Raw genomic sequence first — 22,883 nt, 5'->3', positions numbered from 1 at the left:
TGTCCCATGAAGTCTGCCATTTTGTTCTTAGAATCTTTGCAAGGAATGTCGATTTATTTTACTGTACTGTTACGAGCCCGTGCAGCACGTTCATCGGCTTTCTCATTACCCTAATACATAAATGGCTAGGACTCAGCAAAATTTGATTACCTGTCCTTGCTCGTAAGCCTTTACTGCGTTGTTTATGATGTCTCCAATTGAGGGCTCCTCTGCATTTTTGGGGTGCAGCGCGCTGCAATGACACTTAGAGAGTCAGAATATATAACACTGCTTTTAATATTTTCTTTCAGTACTGCTTCTACGGCCACTGATATGACATAACTTTCGGCAGTAAAAATTGACGAGCACTGAGGCAATCGCACTCTGATCCGAACTTCCCTGGATTATTGCACTTCCCACGTAATCTGCTGTCCTTGGACCATCTGTATAAAATGCCTTGTATATTTTGTACTTTTCATCTAGTGAAAGAAATTCTGGCAATATGTGTTCTTGAGGAGTCTGCTTTTTCTGTAAGCATGCCAAAGTCACACATAGAGGGAAAACTCTCCCATGGTGGTAGTGGATCTGGTCTATGAGCAATATTGGGAGGGGCATCCAGTAAGTCTAATTCTCTGCATTTTTCTTCAGATCGGAGGAGGATTGGTTTGACTGCTCGGGATTGCTGAACAAATTTCTGGACGGTGATGTAGTAACGATAGGATAACAGAGGTGTTTCGGAAGAGATCTTATTTTCTGTATGTATGCACATGTATACGCATGGTTCTTCTGTCGTAAGGGACAGTTCGTTCGTTTCGACATAGAGACTATTGATGGGTGATGTTCTGTTAACCCCTGTTGAGGGACGGCGGCCTGTGTTGTGTACCGGGTCGCGTCGAGTCTAAACAGGAGCGTACCAGAGAGCGATAAATCCGAAGATGTTGTTGCGAAACCGAAACCGAAAAAAGACAGCCCCGAGTCGACAGACAAGCCAAGCCGACAAGGCTTCAAAGACAAAACCAGGGAGGGACGCTTGGGGCGTCAGTCGTCTGCTGTAACCAAAAATAAACGGATGTCGTTTGTGCTCTGTTACGAAGTTGTCCGATTTAATGAACGCGACAGATGTCCCGTCTGAGCCCCACTGTTTTCGTGAGAGCACTTTAAGGATATTTAGGGCTCGAGAAGCTTTCTTTTTTAGGTTATGTAAGTGGGGTAAAAAGCAAGTTTTTTATCAAAGACCAGGTAGATTCATGTAAATACAGAGTGGAGTCAGTGCGAAGCCCTCTTTTGAGGGAGAAAAAAATAGCTACTGTTTTTAGTGAAGAAAATTTAAAACCATTGTTGCCTGCCCACGCTGCGAGTTTGTTTAATGTCATTTGGTTTGGTTTGTATTTGCCTCTCACACACTAGTATGCTGGCGGATGTGCAGGCTATTTGCAGGTCATCAATATATATTGAACACATAGTGGACCGTGGGATTATTCTTGGCACCGTGGCCTCAGCGATCAACTCTTGTGCAACGGTGCGCGTGATCGCGGGGGCCACGGGTTGTGGCGTCATCTGGGGCCCGCCGTGTCAACTGGCAGATGTTTCCTACTTAAACCTAGCCATAATGCCGCGGTGGCTCAGCGGTTAAGAATCTCGGCATCCCGTTGTAATCCGACCGGTTAGAATCCGCTACGATGTTTTCTTTTTTTTTCTTTTTTTTTTTTTTTTTTTAGTGCGAAAGCAACGCCACAAATAAACAACAACGATCTGGCAAGAATCTTGGTCGGTAGTGGTGAGCGCACGAGTCCCCTCGCACTAAAAGCGAGCACACACTGAGCTCACAGGAGGATGTCCGGACTCGCCAATCTGGAAATGAACGCAGCAGCTGGCGTCCCATGTGACAAGCCGGATTAAACAAAATCGCCAACTCCCCTCTTTCGTTCAGTTCGGGAGACAGCAGCCGTTACGCGCACCGTGTCACGCGCGTCCAGCGTTGGCGCGATAATTAGCGGAACCAGGCACGCGCGCGCAGCTGGAACGCGGCCGGTAAGCGGAGCTGTCACGGGAAACGTTACACGAGCGGTGTCTCCCTCCTCCCTCTCCTTTAAGCACACGCACGAGGCGGCGCTCGAAGAGCAGGCTACGAGCCCGACCTTTCGAAGACAAAACCTGCGACGCTCCGCTGCGCGTGGGGCGGAACGAAACAGGGCGATCGAGCCCGGGAGAATGGCGTTTCCGCATTTCCTGATTGCAGCCAGGGTGTCTAGCAAACCACCATTTTCAAAATCCCAAACTTTTCCAGGTCTTACCTGATTTGCGTTGGCGTCAAAATAATATATCGTGCCTCGCTTTGCGGCGCCGCTGCGACATGGCAAGACAGCACAGGCGCACACACACACACACACACACAAATCTGCATGAATAGCCTAGTTGCTGTGCGCCAGCTTAAAATGAAAACGCACTGCAGAATATATCACGCCATTTTCCCTGACCTGGCAAAATGTTTGGTGGTTTTCCTGATATTCCACTGATTTTTCCCGGTGCATAAAATTTCCCTGACAATTCCCGGTTGCTAGACACCGTAACGGCCAGCTGATCAATGACTTGCGATGCCCGCGCAAAGGACCGGGGAAAAGCACCGGGAGATTTGAGGACACGAAAGTTCCGAGCTGTACAGAAAGACCCCGTCTTCGACGAGAAGGGAAACCACGGGAAGACCGCCACAAGCATGGCCACAAGGGAGTTGAGGGCCTACGAGCGACACGCTCAGTACGGAGCACCCTGATCCGGAGTAACCTTCGGAGGTCCGAAAAACCACGCGCTTGTACAACACCGCATTTCTCACTGGCTGGAGCTGTGCGACCGCTCCGCCTCCTGACTGGCTGAGGAAAGAATACGTGATTGTTGTTGTAAGCATTGAAAAGATGAAAACAAGACTGCTGGCTGCTCCATTTGATCCGCAGAAATCGAAGTATAACCCTGTCCTCCTTGGTAGCAACCTTTACTCCGCAGTTATGTACAGCATCCCTTATATCGTAGGTATTTGCACGAACATGGTGACTTTAATTACCATGTAGGCGCGCTGAACTCAAGACGATTCCCTAACACAAGACAAGACTGGTATGTGAAGTTAGTGAATCGTCTTGAGTTAAAGTTCAGCGCGCCTACATGATGATGAAAACCCAACTAGCCGCCATTACAACACTGCTAGCGATTTTGTCATTTCGCACTGAAAACGTTTTTCTTTTTCGCTCAGGCTTCGCCCTCATTCCAACGTAACTGACCGATGGCGACGGTACAGACCTCGAAGAAGAGCCCGTACCGCGCCAACTCCTGTTCCCAAGGCATCGGAGTACAAGGCCCACCCGGGATCTTGGGAGCGACCACCTCGACCGTACTCTATACTACGACGCACGGGAGTGACCACCGGGCGGATGGTATGTCTCTGCAAGAGGAGAGCTAGACTCGACTATTGCTTTACCAGGGAGTCAGGTTTCTTGCAGCGTTCCTTACCCACCCTTCTCACAACCCGTACTCCCTTTCGACCTAAGAGCCACCTCATCAAATAAATATGCATTCACTTCGTCTCAAGCTATATGCAGCCGTGCGAAAGGCAGAGGTGCCCTTGCAATTGTGCTCCTAAGTGCCTCTCGCCCCTGCGCACTATAATTGAGAATTGTGCTCCTACAGTCACCCCTGTCAATTTGGGGGGCGAGAGGCGCGTAGGAGCACAATTGCCTATTGTAGTGCGCGTGCTCCTGATTGGAGCGGGGTGCCTCAGCCTTTCCCAGTGCTGCAGACATCGTGTAAGACGAAGTATAGTTTCGGCTGAGGCGCAGAAAGAGAGGAAGAGGAGGAGGGAAGAAATTTTGCCTGACATACACTGCAATTCTTGGCCGATCCCCCTGTGTGGGTATGTGCCATCACATTAGAGAACAACAACAACAACGACATACACTGCCGCGCAAAACGCGAAAATAGAAAGACAAACCGGTTTTGTTTGGTTTATTTAATGAACAGATAGACTCTGGCTACGAGAGACGCCGTAGCGGAGGGCTCCAGAAATTTATGCCACCTGGGGTTCTTTAACGTGCACTGAGATCGCACAGCACACGGGCACCTTGCCGTTCGCCTCCACAGAAAAGCGACCGGGATTCGATACCGCATCGCCGGCCAGAGTATTGCCCTAAACGCTGCGCGACCGTATCGGGGCAAAACTAATCACAGACGAGCAGTCCAATAGCAAGTGAACATCAGTGTGGCGATGTAGAAGCAGCAGGCGCAAGCAGGCGGATACTGATGCACGAGCCCGCGTCTTCTTGAGACACGCACATGCCGCGTGTGAGCAACCTCTCGCAAAACCGAAGCGCGTGTTTCTCGGCGAGGTGGCAGCCCTAAAAGAAGCGGCACGGCCGGCGAACTATAACTGCACGCGGAAACGATCGACAAAGCAAGAGCTCCGTTAATATCCCCGAGCTCAAAGGACGTCACCGCCACCTGCAGAGCTAGGCGATTCTCCAGGCCCCATATACATTCCCTACAGCTTACTGCCACGCGCCACTTGCGACCCTAGGATGACAGAGCAAGGGGAGAGAATAAGTATTTATTACACTGCCAGTGTCCAGCGGCAGTGTTCATTACAGTCGCTCAGTAGAATGAAGGGGGGCTCTCTGATGAGGCATCAAAAGGAACCGGAGGGGCTCGAGCGTGCGTAAATTAGCAGCCAGCGACGGATGGAAAAGGGCATCGAAATCCGGCCTCATTTTGCGACGGGCTTTCGCGGCGGATGCTGCAACAGGAAGAGGCTCTGGCGTCAGCGCCAACGTCCGCAGACGCGGGTTTGCGTCTGCAGGCGCCCGTGAGTCGTTAGGAGCGATCAGATTATCAATCCTGCTTTTTAAAGACGCAGCTCGCGAAAATTACGCCGTTTAAACCGCTGCGGTGACAAACAGTTTACGGCAGTATACACGCCAACGCCCGACCGCGCTGACGTAAGCGCGTGTTCACACCGCTGACGCCGTGTGACACTGTGGGCGATGATTCATAGTCACGGCAATGCAAAAAAAGGAAGGAATAAGCCGACGGGATGCATGAGGTCTCCGGAATCAGCCAAGTGCTACGCAAATCCGAGATAGCAGTAGGTTAGCATCGACCGCGAGCGCTATGATTACTCATGCGCGCACACGTAGGGTGAATCATCCTTGAAAAGAGCGTCCATCGGTTCCAGGTACACAGGTTGGACATAGGCAGCAAGGGCGGCGTAGAGAACAGTTCCGTTTTCCGTTCTCTCGGATGTCGTCCGCCCACGTCACCGGAAAGCCGTGACCGACGACTATTCGGGTTATAGCAGACCGCGTTCCTCGCAAAAGCACCGTCATATCGGAGGTGCGCACCAGAATATTGCAAAGACGTATTAACTTGAACGCCGGTTAACAATAAAATAGACGTTTTACTATTACTATTAGGTTACTTGAGTTATTTCTCTGACCCAGTGTGCACGCTTCTCATCTCTTAATGTTACCCTTACCATTTTTCGTTCCACAGCCCTCTGCGTTGTCAACTTTAGAACCCTCTTGGTTAGCGTCCACGTTTCAGCCCCATAGGAGTACAGGTAAGATGCAACTGTTGTATACTTTGCTCTTGAGCGATACCGGTAAGCTGCTAGTCATAATCTGCGAGTGCTTGCCAAATGCGCTCCATCCCAATCTTATTCTTGTTATTTCCTTTTCATGGTCCAGATCTGTGGTTACTACCTGTCCTAAGCAACATACTCGCCTACTACTTCCAGTACATCGCTACCTAATGTAAACTGCTCTTCCTTCCCTACCGACATTCTAGTGGAAATTAAGAAGAAATGGGCATGGGCAGGACATGTAGTGCGAAGAGAGGGTAACCGATGATCGCTTAAGGTAACAAACTGGATTCCAAGGGAAGGAAAGCGTAGCAGGAGGTGGAAAAAAGTTAGGTGGGCGGATGAGGTTAAGAAGATCGCAGGGGTCAAGTGGATGCAGCTAGCACAGAACCGGGTTAAGTGGAAAAATATGGGAGAGGCCTGCGCCCTGCAGTGCGTATAGTCAGGCCGATGAAGATGATGATTAGGCTACTAACAGCTCGCTGTATTGGGAAATAAGTTTGTTGTTAAGAGCCATAGCAAAACATAGACGAGGGAAGACGACCCGAGGGCCGACTATCAAGTCAGGGCTCATGTTCTCATTACCGGGATGCCTGGAGGCCACCGCTCTCGCTGCAGCGGCCACCGATTCGGTTTCATTAATGGGGTCTATCGTCAGATAAAGAAACGAAAAGCGAGCATGTTCGCTACAAAAGGCGCCATAATGGAGGAGGGTTTTTACTACTGGGTGTCTTCAGCGTGCACTGACATCATACAGCACGTGGAAGTTTTCTACATTGCTCCTCCACTAAAACGCGGTCGTCGCTGCTCGATGCGATTAACTGCTCCCTCGGTAGAGTAGCTCTAACCACCGAGACGCCGCGGGGCCCTCATCGGCGACGAGAATGGAATTTCCGAAGAAGTTCGCACGGGTCAAGTGTCGGAAGATGGGAGAGATCTTCGCTCTGTAGTGGGTATAGTCGGGCTAATGATGATTAACCAGCCTGCCAGTAAACATGTATTGGCTGTATTCTAGAAGATGCTGACCTGACAATGATATGCCAAAGAATGTGCTCTAACTTAATAATCATATTGCTAAAAAAAAATGCAAGAAGTCCTGTGAGAAATTTGGAAAGAAACAACAGGGGAATGAAAAGTCACAAAAATCGACCACATCTCTCTTGGCAAAGGCGGCGTCGCCGATCCCAGTGTCGGCGCAATGTAGTGGCCCCGAATACCTCCAGGTACGAGGCAGGGGCCCTTCGTCCATCACTTCCGTCTCGCCCGACTGAAAGCCTTGTTTCCGTGATTAATGCGCAGCCGGACGGGAAGCAATGGCGCAACAGCCCGCCAAGTACCGCGACTACCAGCACAAGTGAAGCATGACTGACGGCCGGGTGAAGCTACGCCGTCCTCTATGTTAACCGACGAAGAACAACTTTTGAACAAGTCAGCAGTGACAAGAGCTGCACTGACCACCAGGGGGCTTTTTGGGAAACTGTAAGCAGTTTTAACGATTACTGCCACCGTCAGAGCGACTGCAACACCACACTTTCAGCTGAGAGAGGAACGGTTACTCGCTGCCGAGAAGACTGCCCTCAATTTGGTTTCACGCTAGGCTCCCATACTCTGACCCTATGTGCGAGCACTGGCAAGACAGCGCTAGCAACATCACACACTGCAGCCCCTCACGAGATCGCTGGTCTGGTGCTACCGAAGGCTTCACAGTATACTTCCCAAATGCATGCTGTCCCTTTCTCACTCGGCCATCCTCTATACGCGTTCAGCGGGCAGGATATCTGCGGATCGTGCAGCTCAGATCCCCATATGCTACCAAGCAACATTAAGAATCATGGCGCATCCTGACCGGCTCACGGGAGCCGGGAAGGCAATCGGGCAAAAAGGGAAGTACGAAGGTGGCAATCTGCGACAGCCTGCAGCTGGCTCGGCGTACGCTGCCATTCGTTGCCTGCGGTGGACACGACGAGACACAACAGCCCGCGGGCATCGGTGCATTACAGTCGTGAGCAAAAGTGGTACACAACACTCAGCCGGAGGCGGAGTTCGAGAAAACTGCATCCCAACTTTACCTAGCAACAGCTATCTAAGATCTAAGTGGCGGTGCCCCATTTTATCCACATGCATGTGTGGATGTCGCTATCCCTTTACGCTGTCGCTAGATGGCATTTCGATGCAGTTTTCCCCAGCTCTGTCACTGGCGGAGTGTTGTATACCACTTTTGCTCACGACTGCACGCACGACTCGTGGGAAGGGGAGGGGGCCATCGCGCGCGCATCTACGAACGAGGAAAGCTACGCATGACCCCCGAGGGGGCCACAAGGGGCTCCTCCCCTCGTTACGTTCGATGCCGTAAGGACGACGCATGCGACTCTCAAGGACGAGTGACGGAAGGCGGCAAGCGACGTCGGCTGCCAAACTGAAGCCTCACATCATTTTTATTGTCCCCACCACACCGTCGCGCACTCGTTGGCAAAGTAACAAAAGATGACGCAAAGGCCCACGGCGGCGGAAAGCGAGGAAAACATTGAAATTATCACACGAGGCGATATACACGAGCGACCACGCCGAGTCGCAGCTTCCGAATCAACGCCGGCGCATCATTCGACCATAGGGTCCCCAAGTTCCACCGGTGCTCCCTAAACAGGAAAGCCAGAGCTCCTGACAACGGATTACCTTACGGATGAAAGAAAGCATAGTACTGTCATGCCCGGGGCCCTAAATCGTCGCGGAGGGTCCACGCATTCGGAGAGCGCCACTGGAAGGCCGGATGTGGTTTTTCCTTGCGACAGCGGGCCGAGGCGTGTTGACGGGGGACGTCAGTACAAAGGAGCACGGATCCTTATCTTCCCGACAAGCTAATTGAAGTCAAGCACTCTTGTCGGCAACCGGAACGGGCGTCTTTTGATCTTCGGCACCCCTCCTATGAACAATGGACCATGGCCTGGGGCGAACCAGGAGCCGGGGCGCGCCGTCGTGTTATGACCCAGCGGTGGGAGATGGCTACTGTTGACTCAAAGATGCTGCTGCACGTGCCACTCGATGGGAGAATGTTTTTGCAGGTAGACGATGCGCAATCACGTGACACATAAGTGACGTAGCCTACACGTCACGTTCGCGTATCTCACGGAGTCTTTCTTTTTTTTTTTTTTCCTTGTTAGAGGAAGCGCTCGCGGCAGTTAGTTTTGTCCAAGCCATGGCTCCTCCTCCAACACAGTCTTCTCCCCTCCCTCATGAGCAGTAAACAGAATTTTCCTCCCCCAGGGGAATGAGTGAGCGCAGATTTTGTGCGTTCGCAGTTTTTGCTTTCGTTCTCTTTCTTCCGGTGGTCTGGAGGGGTTAGAGCTGGTATTCGAAGCGACGCAGAGACTTCGAGTCGCGAGTCTGCTTCTTCGCAGCGCGCTGCATGGATTGTGAGTTTGCTTCCTCACTACAATGAAAACGTGCAAGAGTACTGACCTTATGCGGGGCCTCAAATATATTGAGTACCTGCGCATGAGTTATTTGCACACACGCGCGCCCACACACATGCAGTTTTTTAGTGGCAAAAAGCAAATAACTTTACAGCATCTTGCGGCGCGTAAACGTGGATGTTTGAAATTAAGCTGTGAAATTATACAAGATGTTACTTAGCTTACGGATACGCCACTATATATATAGTTGTATGTACATAATTGAGGCGTAACTTTTAAGGTGCAAAAGCGGCTGATTGAGCCAGGTAAACGACACAGCAAATCTTCAGCACTCCCTCCGCTGCCTCTCAAGCCAAACCAGCCCATACCTCACAGCTAGCGAAAAAGGAGGAGGCCAGCGTGCATACTGCTTTAGCGAGGGCAGCTCCAAGCCGTCACTCGTTTGAAACCACGCTGTCTACGTTGGCTAGCCTGCCCGCCCCTAAAGCCCCTTTAATGAGGGGAAAAAAATACAGAAGAAAGCGTGCGGACGGCTAGATATATGCTCTCCCTCCGCCAGCTCGAAGCCGCGTTCGGACGGCCAAGCGCTTTTCTCATTGCCCCAGTAAAAAAGAAAAAAAGAAAAAAAAAAGGAAAGAAAAACGTCGACAGGACACGTAGAAGTGACGTAGTTGCTCCACGTCACTGTTGTGTCACGTGATTGCGCGATCACGACCTGCAAAAATACCCTCCCCCACTCGATTGTGCTGCTGAGGATGTGTGCACCATCGTCTGACCGGCACCACTGAAGATGGCTGAAACCAGATGGGACATCGCCGCTTCAGAGAGAACGGGGACGGCCTGGCTGTTGTGCAGTGGTATACCGTGTTCCCAGCACAAGTGCGAGGAGGTGTGTGTATGTGTGCGCGTTTGTGCGTGAGGTGCTGGTGGAACAATTGGGCGGAGCCAAAGAAGCCATGGGTGGAGCCAAAAGAAGCGGCTCCGGGTTCCACAGTGGGACTGAAAGGTGATTTAAGCAGCCTACGAGGGCTGCCTCGGTGTGTCTCGCCTGTGCTCTCAGTTCATTATGAGCTACCTCGATCACTTTCACGTGCTTGCGCGTTTATGTATTGTAAATATGTAAAATAAATCTCCAGTTTGCTCTTCTCCTATCAACTCCTGCCGTCTTCTGCCTTCCTCAACGCCTTGCGGTGCTCCTGGTCCTCCGATCATATCAGTACCTTGTTCGGCCAAAAGCGCGCAGTCAGGCCATTCCCCGGCGAAGGGCACCATTGATTGATGTCCACGACCGACACGGCACCACTGTGGCTGGGCTACAACATCGCTTGCGTTGTACGCATATCATCATCATCATCGTCCACTGCAGGGCGAAGGCCTCTACCACATTCCTCCAAATAGCCAGGTCATGTGCTAGCTGCATCCACTTGACCCCTGCGACCTTCTCAACCTCATCCGCCCACCCAGCTTTCTGCCCCTCCCCCCCCTCCCCACACCCCCTCCCATGGTGCGCTTTCCTTCCCTTGGAATCCAACTGGTTATTCTCAGAGACCATCGGAATTGCCCTCTCTTCGCGCTACACCTCCTGCCCATGCCAATTTTTCTTCTTAATTTCAACTGAATGTCAGTAACCAGAGCTATTTCTCTGACCCCTTCTGCACGCTTCCTATCTTCTAATGTTACCCCTACCATTTTTCGTTCCATAGCCCTCTGCGTTGTCCTCAACTTAAGTAGAACCCTTTTCGTTATCTCCACGTTTCAGCCCCATAGGTGAGTACAGGTAAGATGCAACTGTTATACACGTTCCTCCTTAAGTGATACCGGTAAGCTACTAATCATAATGTTTGAGTACCTGCCAAATGCGCTCCATCTCAATTTTAGTCTCCTAGTTCCCTTTCGTGGTCCGGATCTGCGGTCACTACCTGTCTTAAGTAGACATATTTGCCTACCACTTCCAGTGCTTCGGTACCTACACTGTGAGAACAGAAAAATTTCGGGCAGGACAACTGCCAGAAAATTTTTGTTCTGCTATGTTCCCTAATTTTTAATTTTTTTTCTGCGATTTTAGTTTTTCTGTTTACAACTGATAGAACATTTTTGTAAATTGACGTTATACCGCGTTTTTTGTTTTTATTTCTGTTTTTTTTTCTGCCTCAGTGAAAATCATGATGCAAATATATCTTTTTTTTTTTACTCGTCTTTTATTTCAAGTTGTCAGTCTGTAACAACAATAAAATTGCGTTAGGGGCCAATTTCTTCAACGAACACTATTTTAAGCGAAAGCCTTGCCAACTACATCTCACGAATATCTCTCGGCGCTGGCAATACTCGATGGCACCCATAAGGTTGGCCTCGCAACCGTCATTAGAGAGTTTTAGTACTGCGTAGTGAGCGCTACGTACGCACAGCCCACGTACTTTGCGGAACGCTACGCCACGGTCGCGTACATGCCACAGAAAGACTTTTAGTAGGGCGGAAGCGTATACGTACGCAGGGGTCTGAAAGCTAACGCGGCAAGCGCGGTGGCCTGTGCAGTGCCATTTCGCAGCCATTCAAAAACTGAATTTTGCAGCGCAGGAACTCTGGCTTCTTTGTTTTTCCGACAGGCGAGAGATGGAACCCATGCCGCAAAGGTGCTGATTTGGTCCGTCGTTGTTACAGAGGATATAATTAATAACTTTAACCGAATCGGAGCACTACCCCCCAGCAAACGTAGTAGAAAACGAAAATTAACAATACAACCCCGTGCAAATTTAAATCCCAAGAAGCAAACCGTTTTTCCGATAGAAACAATGTCACGCCAAAGCAGTTTTCCGAGTTAACAGTGCGCCTATGATGTCATTATTCAGTGCAAAGTAACTATGAACCTCGGAGAATACACTGCGAAACTATACGAAGTCTCATTAGAGAGGCGGAGTATATTTAAAATGCCACGAAACGTATGCCGTAAAAGTCGACACCGTGGCCCATAGGCAAAGAAAACTTACCAAAATAATTTTCCGGTTTAGGCCAGCCCCAATGAACACGGCAGATAGTTTAAAGTTAGCGAATGTTTTGAAGAAAAAGTATGACAAAATATGCTACGGCTTTTTTGGGGCCAAACAATATTTACCGCGCCTCGATGAATCTGCGTTGTAAAAACCTACATACGCATGAAATTTAGCTGTCTGCTCTTCCGAAAGGTGGCCGCTCAAATGATACAAGCTTTTAAGCTAAAAGCAGTCATCGCTCGGCACGAAAAACGAGCCGTGCACAACAGCAGACGACCAACAGTCCGTCTGCCCACACGAATGTCGTTCGCGGTCGCCGACGTCGTCTGCGATCGAATATAGCGTCGGCTGCGCCGCCGTCTTCTACAATGGACCGTTCCCTTCCGAAGTTTAAAAATGCCTTTTTAATGTAGTTTTGTCTATGGGCTGCTTACTTTGAATGAAAGGTATCAAGAAAATTTAGTACATACGGCAGCTGTATACGAGAAGCTTCCGCGATTGGGAGAAGCACCCAGCGCATAGCGAGCGTGTATGCGGTACGGCTTCACAACACATATTTTAGCGGCGTTTATAAATAGATTACCCGCGGAATGACTCAGCATACTTTGTCATACATTTATTCAAAGTATACTCGCCAACATTTAATGATAAGCAGCCTCCATTGGTACTGTGCTAAACAAGAAAGATACTGCGGTAAGTTGTGTTTACATGTTTTCTAAGGGCCCTACCAGCTCGTACCCCTATAAGTCACGCAGCGTTATATAGATACTCCGCCTATGAAATGGCATTTCATATTTTCACAGTCTGTTCTAGGATGTTTGTAGTTGCTCTATACCAAAAACAAAATCATAGGTGCCCCCGTGAAGACATAAAATGGCTTTGAAATCTTTCGCTTCCACATATTCGCATAGGTGGTAAGCCTATATATTTCACCCCCAGTCAGCGGCGGGGTCGCGAGCGCTCCATTTGTTTGTTAATACGGCGTTTGTCTATAGGTGTAAAGCCCACGGGAAACTTGGTACTTACTGCTTCAAGTTTTAGAGATCCTGGCGACGAAGTACACCAGCTAGAAGTTCGAGCGTTCGCGCAGCGCATTCATAGAAAACAATTTGTGCGTCGCATAAAGCAATCCGCGCCCTCTACTGCGGAGCAACAAATGAAATAGAAGATTTTACTTCTTGCGAAGCGTCAAATCGCTTGCAATGAAAAAGAAACGAACACGCGATGCGTGTTTGCTGCTTATCATGCGCGGCCATATAGCCAAACGTGTCTGTCGAGCTTTCTCATACGCATACGCGAGAACAACACGCAGACGGTTCAGCGAACGCACGCAGAGGTAGGGATTTCTGCGTACGCGAGCAACGTATACGCAGTACGCAACAATCGTGATGCGTATGACGCATGCGCAGTAAGCAGCACGCAGGCCGCCTACGTACGCAAGGGTTCTGCGTGTGCTTACGTACGCAGTACTAAAACTCTCTATTGTCTAGCCACCGAAAAGAGGCAATGTGCAAAATGCGTAACAGATACCCCTGTAGCAGGGAGCCAACCAACAAAGAACCTCAATGTGGCGCCACTAGTTATCTCCTTTCGAATAAAAATTGCTACGCAGCCGATCATCGGACAGTGCCTTCAGGGTTGTCATACAATTTCGCTTTCTATTCAAAATTTACTTACTATTCAAGTATTTTCTACCACAAACTGAATAGTTTGTGGTAGAAAATAAACCAGGCGGCTCAGTTAAGCTAACCCGCACCTCCACCAGATTTGTCACGATATTGGTGAGTGGGGCTAGCTTAACTGACCCGGTACAGGTGAAATTCCACGGTCCGAGTTCTAGGTAGTACGTTCTGCGAGTGCGGAGCAGATTCACTTCAACGTCTTTCGCTCCGAGCGCCCCCTGGCAATATATCTAATTGTTTGCCTTCCAATCAAGGTTTCGGCTGGAAAACAAAAAATTGCTGTTTTTTTTCGTGAACGTATTTCGGTTAATGAAGCAGAACAGATATTATCTGTACTGGCACAGAAATTTTTTTTAAAAATACCTGTAAGTTCACACACATTTTTTTACAGTGTATTGCAAACTGCTGTTCCTTCCCGAGGCTGTTGAAGATTAGTTTAATCTTCTGCATATTCATTTTCAGTCCCCTTTTAGGGTTTTTCCACTTCCGGCTCTTCCATTTGCTGAAGAAGGTATTCATGATTCGCAAGCTATTTCGTTCAGCAAACTCAAGTAATACCTCCTCCCTGCTATTCCTTAACCCAATGTCATAGTTACCCACTGCCTGATCTCCAGCATGCTTTCTGCCTACCTTAGCATTGAAGTCGCCCATCAAAACAGTGTATTGTGTTTTTAGTTTCCCCACTGCCAAGAGAGAGAGAAACAACTTTTATTGCCAAAAGAGTAATCATTAAGGCATGCCGGCCTGGCGTGGCCCCCAGGTGTGGGCGACGCTCTGGGCCCACGAGACAAGCGCCAGCTGCGTCTTCTCGTCTGAGAACGTAAGAAGTTGGTCCCAGCTCTCCTCGAAGGGAGCTGGCAGTAAAGCACGAGGGGGTGGTCTTCCCCTACATCCCCAAAGGGTGTGTGTGTCAATGTGGCCGTTACTGAACAGTCGCAATTGGGGCAAATAGGGTCGTATTCCCCGTCGGCAATCCGTGCCAACCTCGAATAGCTGAGAATAAAATTTGAAGTTTACGGGGCATGGTGGCCTGCGCTCTGTCAAGGTCAGAAAGGGGAGGCAAGAAGCATCGCCTCGTCTCTGAGTGTAGGTTAGTGATTTCAGCAAAAGTCAAGAAAGCCTCGCCGAAAACCTCAGGATCCGCCCGCCCGGTTTGTTAGATCTCGGGCTAGTCGGTCGACCCCTTCGTTCCCAGAGTTCCCCGCGTGGGCGGAGACTAAGTGGATTTTATGATCGGGAGTGCGGCCGCCGCGGAGTATGCGTGCGGCGGTTGGGCAGGCCTTTAGAATAATTTCGAATCGCACGTTTAGAGTCACTAAGAACTGTGCGTACGTGGGTCGGCAATGGCCAACGCGATCGCGGTTTCCTCCGCCGCGGTGGGAGAGGAAGCTCTAACCGTGGCAGCAGTAGCAAGTGTGCAGTGTGGCGTGGCCACGCATGCGACATAGAGATTGTCACTTTGTCATCCACGTAGCATGTGTGGGTCTACATCTTCGCAGAAGATTTCGACTGCCTGGTCATCACGACTGCACGTAGGCGCGTATGCTTGTTCAACCTTCACAGTTTATACCGCTTACTAGGCTTAATTACGATGCATGCCACCCTCTCAATCATGCTACAGAATCCATCTACACTGCCAGCTATATATCGTTACTGACAAGGAAACCATACACGTTTACCCAATGCTCTCCTTGAGCAGCGTGTCGGTGTCCAGGGCAGTAGGCAAATGGATGGGCACACCACACCGAGGGCGTCCCCATCGGGCGGCGGATGTAACGGCACATTTTGGCTGCGCGTGTGTGAGGTATCTATTTACCAGACGCAACGGCGCCAGCTGTATTTCGCATCTGCCTCGTACAAGGTGTGCGCGATCGTGTACCTTGCAAGGTATACAATAAAGATAAAAAATAGACAGCTGACCCTATATCGAAAAGCAAGATAGTGGGATCAAACCAGGCGTCCTCTGACGCAGCAGTCCAGCGCCCCAACAACTGAGCCACCGCGGCAGGTTTTCGTGCACTCACTGGTTGCCGGCTTCTATACTCCGTTTCATACATCAGGTGCAACGCAGCGAAAGCTACGCAAATAGTCCGCAAGAAAAAAAACAGGAGGCGTATCACTACGCGCTCGTTCTGTAGGCGAGTGGTTCCTGCCGAAACAGGCTCTATTCCGAGCATAAACGTTTGCAATAACATGCTTCGCATGCTTAGACATCTTCACAGAGCGGATCTTATAGAAAAAATGCGCACCAAAGAACCATTTTCTCGAGATGCGCAGCGCGGAGGCCACAGCCAGCGTCATCTGGTGGCACAGCTGGCAAGGTTGCGGGGCAGCAAAACGCGGCACGAACAAAAACGACATAAAAAAAAAAAACATACAAATTAGCCGAATCCAACCTTTTCTCCCTAAAAAAGGTACTTTTTATGAAGTTGATGGCAAATGCAAAATGTATTAAGCTTGCAGACAAAGCAACTATTATTTTCTCTCGTCAAGAGCAGGCACTATTTTTTATCGCGGATGCGGAGAGCGCGAACGAGAGCTGTAGCTTTGGTAGTGTTGCACTTTATGTATGAAACGGAGTATAGACTGCAGAAATTTGCAGGTGACACTATGCACATTCACCAAGTATATCTGTCCATACGACGCGTGCATTGTAATAAAAGATATCAGTGTACGTAAAAGAGCCCCAGGTGATCGGAATTTCCAGACCTCTTCACTACGTTAAACCTCATAAACAAAAACACACAAAAAGAACGCCGCTCCCATGACCTCGGCGCGTCGCTGCTACGTACGCTTCAGAGAGGGGCTTAATTCAAATTTTTTTTTTTCTTCTTTTCCCACCGCCACGCCCGGGCGAAAGGCATATATTTTGCGAGGCAAAAAGGTGGCCGCGCCTTCACGCTTCCCGTCGGCTTGGAAGAGGTTTTTCGCTTTCGTAACCACTCAGCACGAACATATACAAGCACGGCTGGGTTGCTACACCCGCCAGCCCTCGGAGGGCGTCCACCACACTCGCAACCGATTGCACCAAGCCATCGGCGTGTATTGCACGCACACACGCTTCCATACTCCCGTCCCCCCGGGTCACCCGTCTTGCCCTCCATACACGGGGTTCGGTTCTCCACGCTTCGGATAAACGACGAATAACCTTTTCGGCTGGGGGAATCTCATCTCCAAGATTACCGCAACGCAGAGGGCGGTTACCGAACACTGTACGGAAACCCCTACCAATCTGAGATCATGCGGTAAGACCGCAAAAAGAAAAAAAAAAAAAATAAAGGAAAAAAAAGGTATGTTATATGGTTTCACACAATGCGTCAAGTTTAACCGACAGCTTATACGAGCAGGAAGCGTGGGTAGGTCGGAAGAAAACATATGCGACGGACGAATATCTTTCAGTGCTCAGCTCCTAGGGTACTGCATAACTAGAACAGTGATGTTATAATGTTACGTGGTGACGCTTTTCCGGCCGCTCTCGCAAAAACTGTGGAACACCGAGCGATTTTACGTAAATATTCAGTAGCAGATAGACCGCACGAGGGAGAGCAGCGGCACAGAAACTGGCATTTGCTAAAGGGCACGACACAGCTGACAGTGGCAACGTTTGACCGTGCAGCGGATTCGGAAATAAATGCGACGAAGCCATTGGGAAAGATCGCCCCGTGCGTTTTTTTTTCCATTTTGTAATACATAACACATTGAATTAACGAGCGCGCAAAACTACGCGCTTGTAGCAGGGGCCTTTCGATTCAAAAGCGCTGGTTAGCGTGGGCCTAGAAAAGTGCGCTTTTAAGCAGAGGAGTGATAAGTGGCTTGCGCAGTGATAAACGTCGCCGCACCGCTAATGCAACCACGCGTTTAAAGGTCTGCTAAGGTGGATTTGGGCGAAAAAAAAAAAAAAAATCACCGCCGCCTGCACTCTGCTACACACAGATATCAAAAGCTGCGAACAGCAAATTAAGCCCTAATAGAAAAGGCCGACTGAAAAGCATTGAAAAAGCTTTCTTGCCGCGGCTTCCGTGACTGCGTTATATTTTCGCGCGCCGGACACGCGAATGGCCGAGGGCAAATAACACTACAAGAGCGCGTACCTCAGGTATTGGAGTTGCACTACATCATTATTAAATTCGCTACCATGAGCTCCACTGCGCATGCGCAGATAGTCCTAAGGGCGCCAGATAGCGCCACGTGCTGGCTTGCACCTGTTACGCCGAGACCAATCAGCACGTCCGCACTGACGACGCGTGTGGTGCATCAGGAAGACGATAAAGAATTGACAGCCCCCCCTCCCCCTTTTTGCAAATAGGGAGTCTCGAAGCAGCGTTGTAAGTCGAGGCAGCCTTCCCGCAAACAAAGCGAGCTATAAGTTCAGCTGCTCGTGTGTATGTTGCCTGAATACTGGCTATGGGCACCGACCGGAAGCAGCCTGGACACCCTGCATCCCCACCATAAGATTCATTCTAGCGCGATAAAAAGGGGAGCGCCCGGAATCCAACGAATCTGCACAATAGATCGCATCACATAGGCTTGCCAACAACCAGAGCCAATCATAGATAGCCTTAACGAAGAGCAGCTGAAGGCTGCGCTGCTGTCCGACACTAGCTGGGAAGAACAGCTTGAGCAGATCAATCGGGCTCGCTCGGCAGCTGAGGCCTCTGGTGCTGTAGACTTTATAAGGCCCCACCTACGAGAATTCGAGAGTGAACACTTCTTATAGAACCTCTCTCTCTAGAGCCTGGCTCGCAGCTGTTCTGAAAGGATGGCATCTTCAGAAGCGGCGCGTATTCCCCTACACTGGAGGCAGCGTGGAGCTATACAGTAGCAGAAATATTTCATAAAATCTCAGTAGGCGCGTTGTCAAACTGTTTTCCCACTCGAAACTTCCTTGGTAAACCCGGGATTGTTCTGCCATGGAGCGCAGAAGCACTCAGGCACATGGCTCCGTGCACGCGCGGTACTGTCGCTAGGATCCGCAATTTCCCATAAACTGCTCGTCCACTTTTCTGCTGTCGTACCAGTGTTCAGTTTCTCTGAGACTGCCATCTTGCCATGAAAGCCGAGGGAAGTAACGCTTGTGAATCAATGTGGCAAGAAGGAAAGAAAGGGATGTCCCTGCATATCGGTGGCCACCTCACCCGCACCTCCCACCAAGAAATGGGCACCGTAGTGAAGGGCTACGAACACATTACGCCCAGCTGGGGCCGCTTCAGACATCGCAGAGCACCCCGTCGTCCTGAGTCGCACCTCCGCCGAAACGCTGCCCGTCTCGTCATCAAGAGTAGGCGAGAGCACCATTCGCTTCCCGCGGTCAGCATATCCCCAATCAAACGCTGCTAGGTGTAAGGAGGCTTAGCAAAGAAAGCAAAAGGTCGCAAGAGGAAGTGGTACACTCGTGGCCTCCTTTTCACACACTGCCCCACGCCGAAGCGTGACTAAACTGAAAAAAAAAAAAAAAGTAGGCAAAAGCCTCAAAACATTCCCTGCAATTACAACGAAATAACGGCTGTAACGAAAGGAAGGCTCTTTCCGCTTGGTTTCGTTGCGGAGTGACCCACGTCCGTTCGCAAGGAATGCGCGATATGCGGAGTCCAAAGAATGTGCCGCGAAGCACACATGAAGCTTTTTTTTTTTTTTGCGATTTCTGAAGCGCAATAACAACAGTTTCATAAGCCGCTGCTTTTACCACCCAAATGGGTTAATTCACTGTACACAGTACGTTCGCCAATCCGGCTGATGCTGCGTAGCTGCAGCAAACAATCTTTTTATTTGTTTTACTCTCGTTACCGCACTCCTTGAGTGACACGGGCCAGAAACAAAAGCGTCGCACACGGGCGACGCCGCTTATCGTAGCGCGGCGGGGAGTTCCGCTCGGCGACCAGCCAAAGCCGGCCAGACGCGACGGAGCGCTTGGTGTAGTAGTACATACGTGTAATCACCTCGATCCCAGACCACACTGCGGCACACATGTGATAGCGGCCAGATAACGGTCACACACAGATGGCCGCCCCTATCAGCAGAGGAAACGATCCGCCGCGTGACGGATCCACAACAGGGCTTGTATACAGATGTCACATTAAGCCCCCCCCCCCCCCCCCCCTCTATTTTTTCCCGTCAACACCATATTCCCACAGCCTAGGAAATAGCGTGTAGTAGTGGATAGATAGAATATAGGAGCGGCGTCCCCTTTGAAACGGGGTGGTAGCAGTAGCTATCATGCTCATTTTTCATCAATAATTAAAATATAGGTAGGAAAATGAGCATGATAGCTACTGCTACCACCCCGTTTCAAAGGGGACGCTCCTATATTCCATCTATCCTATATTTTAATTATTGATTTAGATTTCTTAACTGAACCATCATTCTACTTATTAAATTTTCGTTTCTACATTACTAACATTATGTCACTTCTCTGCTTTTAAGCCACCAATCTTCCAGTCGTGTTTTGCTAGTTTCCACCGCGCCACTGGTATCTCTAAACCCCAGAGCTTCAGAAACAGTGAATGCGCCTGCATCAACTTCCGGATGGATACCATTACATTCCAGTATAATATGGTCAATTGTTTCACTGGAGTTACCACATATAGCACATGCGTCATCTCCATTGTTAAATTTCTTTTTGTAGCTGCGTGTTCTAAGGCACCCTGATCTAGCTTCACGAAGTAGGGCACTGCCTCTTGAGTTATCAAAGAAATCTTCCTTCCTGATCTGCATTTTCCACTTTCGGTATAGTTCCACACTCTGTTTCTTTTCCATCGAATTTATCCAATTTTTAGCTTCTGTGTTTTTCACCTGTTGCTTAATGCTCTTTATTTCTCCGTCCTTGTTACTAGCATACTTACTAGTTAGTTTCCTAGCTCTTTTCCTACACTGTGAGTCAGCGCTTTTTAAGTACAGGTATTTAAATACTTTAGCTGCCCATCTGTTACTGTCCACTTTCCTCAGGCGTTCCTCATATAATATTTTACTCTGAGCTTCCCGTACTTCGAAAGATGCCCAGCCCATATCTCCCTGTACCGCCTCATTTGTAGTTTTGCCGTGGGCACCTAGTGCTAATCGTCCAACGGATCTGATTTATTTCTTATGTCGACTGTACCTCTGATTTTAGGCACAATACCGCATTTCCGAAAGTAAGTCCGGGCACCATAATTCCTTTCCAAACACCCCTCAAAACCTCATACCTATTGTATCCCCACAATGCCTTATGCTTCATTATCCCGGCATTCCTTCGTCCTTTGGCCTTAAGTGATTACTCATGCTTTCCAATGTATGCCAATCCTTCGTTTACCCATACCCCCAGATATTTATATTCTGCTACTCGAGGTATTTCATGGCCTTGTATTTTAAGACCCTGATCAGTAGTACGTATATATGCATGCGCCACCTAGCGTGCCTCAATGTCCTCAAGTGGGCAACACCAATTTTTGCTTTCGGTCGCGATGCGATGAAAGCAAGGCAGCAACATGTATGTGTTCGGCTTTCCCTGCTTCTCTCAGGCGATCGCACAAACATAGAAAATCACTTCATTATTGCCATCAGACGGTTGCAAAATACCGCCGCGTCGATCGGACTTTACTGCCTGTTTGCTATCAAGTCGGTCGCTGCCCGACAGTCCTTGAAAGTAAACGAGGAAAAAAGTACTCGCAAATCGCGCGCGCAACTCGGCGGGCAACAGAGTGGATGAACAATCCAAACCAAAACAATTCGCGTTAGCTAGATGAGGATGGGGTCACGCTCGAGACGCGCACACCTACGCTACGTGGTTTCCAGAACATGAGACAGCAGCAGAGATGCACAAGTACCCCACGAACAGCTGTACGAAGCTCACGCAGCTTTTAATCAGCGGGTGCGTCGCCACAGACGGTCGGCAAACATCTCTATCCGGGGTTGAGTATGTGCCGCGCGAATCAGCGACCCCGTACTGGGCCGCTCCATGGAGCCAACACAGATACAAGCACGCGCAGAGTTGGTCGGACGGCACTCACGTTTGATGAGACGAATGCCAGCGCGCAGCTGCGAGATGCACGACGAACCACGAAGCAGTCTACACGACCGCGCGCGCGCGCACACACACCACCGACCTAGACGACGTAGACGATCGGCGCTCCAAGAGACAGGCGCGACTCGCGTCGTAGCACTAGCGATCAGTGTCGCAGCAAGCATACGTGATCTCTGTGGACGTATCGGCGCGCACACACCGGTGTGATGACATGACCCCGCAATGCTCTGGAGAGAAAAAACGCGACGCGTGAATCACCGCGATCAGCAGAGCAAGTGAGAACCACAGCTGCGCCGTGCGCGCGCACGCTCAAGAGAAAAGGGGGGAGGGGCCCCGCGGCCTCTTATTTTGCGTTTCTTCGCAGCCGTCGTTTCTCTTGCGCAACGCGAAAAAATAAGTCGGGCACGGTGTGGTAGCGGTGTCCCAACAGCGCACATTATTTTCTTGCCGACGACGCACACTCTCCAAGGATCGGGGGATGTGGAGCGCGGCCTGCAAGGATTGGACGCGAAGCGCACGCAACTGCGATCTCGAAGCCCTGCGCCGACTCAACTTTCCAGCTCCACAAGTGACACAGGGAGGAGAGCTCGGGAGCTGCGCCAGAGGATGATCGGCGGGGGGTGGATGTTCCCGACGTGCGTCGAAACGAGATTTAGCGCTCTGGCCGCCCTCGAATACCAAGGCGAACCCGTCCTTTGCGCGGCCCGGCCTAAACCTAAACTTAGGGCTACAATTTCTGTAAACTCGTTCGGAGGCTTTGCGTAACCGCAGCGAGGGACCGCTGCGAGCAGCAAGGGAAGCGCCAGGTGCGGACGGCTCGAACAAAGATTTGCCGAGGCTCCGAAGTACCCCGTCGAGCCGTTGATACACATTATAGTAGGCCAGTTGAAGTCACGGCTCTGATGGGTCAAATCGGCGATTCGCGAACGCTATGAAAACCACGGAACGCGGAGCGACGCATACACCGCCGCAAACGAAGCTCGGTGTTCACAAAAGAGAGAAGAAAAAAATGCCCCGTCCACTGGGCGGGGAGGCTTCACACTCACCGAATCTAAATGAAGGCGTGAAGTTCGACATAGATATGATGAACTAGAAGATTTGGAGAGTCTTGGTTGGGCATCCTGCACGTCACAAACACAGGGAATTTTGCACGGGCCGTCGCACACCGCGTTCGCTCACACAAGACTGGACACCATCTTGAAAAACCAGGCC

The 22,883-nt window shown here is 50.1% G+C and overlaps 1 protein-coding gene across 3 annotated transcripts in view; it reads right to left on the bottom strand.

The window, feature by feature from the left end:
- The window catches only part of LOC146193737 (E3 ubiquitin-protein ligase RNF19A-like), a 63,914-nt gene extending 41,038 nt beyond the window's left edge, over nt 1–22,876 (bottom strand). The window contains exon 1 of one of the 3 annotated variants that reach the window (XM_084602814.1): nt 22,718–22,876. The gene's annotated coding sequence lies outside the window, so the exon portion shown is untranslated. Of the gene's footprint in view, nt 1–21,657; nt 21,952–22,717 lie in introns of those variants that run through there. The other 2 variants (XM_084602816.1, XM_084602815.1) reach the window with 2 other exon arrangements.
- Nucleotides 22,877–22,883: the final 7 nt, after the last annotated feature.

This window comes from Amblyomma maculatum, chromosome 4, assembly GCF_055883805.1.
Source record: "Amblyomma maculatum isolate TAMU_Amacu chromosome 4, ASM5588380v1, whole genome shotgun sequence".
Lineage (NCBI taxonomy): Eukaryota > Metazoa > Arthropoda > Arachnida > Ixodida > Ixodidae > Amblyomma > Amblyomma maculatum.
The sequence above is the reverse complement of the archived record's forward strand: the minus strand, read 5'-3'. Positions and strand labels throughout refer to the sequence as shown.